The sequence below is a fragment of the Entamoeba dispar genome, genomic scaffold (assembly GCF_000209125.1).
Source record: "Entamoeba dispar SAW760 scf_1105229458101 genomic scaffold, whole genome shotgun sequence".
Taxonomy (NCBI): Eukaryota; Evosea; order Mastigamoebida; family Endamoebidae; genus Entamoeba; species Entamoeba dispar.
In genome coordinates, this window is record NW_001853024.1 from 1 (window position 1) to 1,817 (window position 1,817).

The window sequence follows — 1,817 nt, forward strand, 5'->3', positions numbered from 1 at the left end:
GTCTTTTTGCAGCACTTTCCAGTTTTTTGGCAAGCGTAACATGCAACACAAGGTTTAGTCTCTTTCTTTCCAAGTTGGTAAATTTCTACTTCAATACCTTCTTTTTCTAATCCTTCTTTTACCCAATTCAACATAGTAAAAGTGTTTCCTTTTTCTCTTGGACTTCCATTGATCATAAACACTTTAATTGGTCTTGACATTCTTCTTTTAAGTGGTATTGATTTGTAATAATTTTGAGTTTAAATATTTATTAACTTTGTTTGACTTTTCCGTTAATGTTTGTGTTATGTTATAATTTCATTTAATCATGAAGTCTATACTTTGATATGTATTAAAGTTTAAAGTTTTTTATTTAAATACAAAAAAAATGAATTATTTATAGAAAATAAAAAATAGAGGAAATTAGAGTATAAAATACTTATTTCCATTATCTATTTTTTATTAAACTTTTATATTTTATATTTAATACTTTATATAAAGGAACGAATGATTGGTTTAATTATTTGATAATTAATTGGTTATATTTAGTTTAATACTTTTCATAAAATTTTGTTTTAGATATTCACAAATTGGTTGATATAAACACTTTTCTTCATAAGTCAATTTTAATAATGTATATTGAAAATAATGTGTTTTGAATGAATAATTCATAAAAAGATTAATTTTTTAATAATAAACAATAAAACGTTATTGTTAATAATTAAATTCAACCTAAATAAAAATAAGAATTTATAATTGAATTTTGTAGTTATGGTTTAAATAAAATTTAAATATTTTTTTAAAAGTGTCTTGTGTTTATTTATTTTCTTGAGACAGGATTAGTCTCTTCAGAGAAGGGAAATTATAGGATATTTCTATCAATATTTACTTATTTAATTTTATTTTTCATTTAATATCATTTTTTTTTCTTAATTACCAGTATAATTTATTCATTAATACATATTTCTAGTTTTAGTTTTACATTTGTTTAAATTAATATATCTGTGGTACCTTCTTCTTATATGACAATCCTTTCTCATTTTTATAAAACAAATAATAAATTTATTATTTATATTCATTTTATTTCTTATTTGAATTTTAATTCTAAATGAATAAAATGATAATTTGATGATTGTAATAAATATTTTAATTATATTTATTTATTGAATGATTAAAATATAACTAATATATTATATAGATTAAAGAATAAATTCATTCAATATCATTTATTAATAACATATTCTCTTTTATTATCTGTTTATAATATATTTCAATAAAAAATGAATTGTTATAAATTATAGAAATTGAATAATGTATTATAATTAATATACCACTTCATTTATTTGTATCATTCTCTTTAATCGGTTATTTCATTATCACCAACCTTTCTCAAAACATTCATTTTGAATTATCTTATTATATTTTAATTCTTCATGAGAACCACAATTAAAGAAACAAGATTACTCAAATGTTGTAACTGATGATGGTATATTGATATTAGTTAATGATGTACATTCATAAAAAAATTATTTCCTATTTCAATAACTGATGTTGGTATATTGACTGGTGTTAATGATGAATAATAACAAAACATCTCTTCCTCAAGAAGTAACTCTTGTTTGATATATTAATTTTAGTTCTTCACATCAAATAAAAGATTTGTCTCAAATTGATTTAACTTCTAATGATATTATATTGCTATATTTATTTATAACATTCTTTTGTATATTTTATATATTTCATATATTTCATTATTCTTTTCTTGTAGTATGTTGAATAATTAAATTTATACCATATTATTTCTTTAAATATTATTCTATCATTAAATATTTCATCAT

General features: G+C 19.2%; 6 annotated features.

The window, feature by feature from the left end:
• Positions 1-329: 329 nt before the first annotated feature.
• Positions 330-479: a sequence feature (AT_rich).
• A 162-nt stretch (positions 480-641) lies between these two features.
• Positions 642-784: a sequence feature (AT_rich).
• A 25-nt stretch (positions 785-809) lies between these two features.
• Positions 810-880: a repeat region.
• A 137-nt stretch (positions 881-1,017) lies between these two features.
• Positions 1,018-1,309: a sequence feature (AT_rich).
• Positions 1,310-1,678: 369 nt separating this feature from the next.
• Positions 1,679-1,728: a sequence feature (AT_rich).
• A 26-nt stretch (positions 1,729-1,754) lies between these two features.
• Positions 1,755-1,811: a sequence feature (AT_rich).
• Positions 1,812-1,817: the final 6 nt, after the last annotated feature.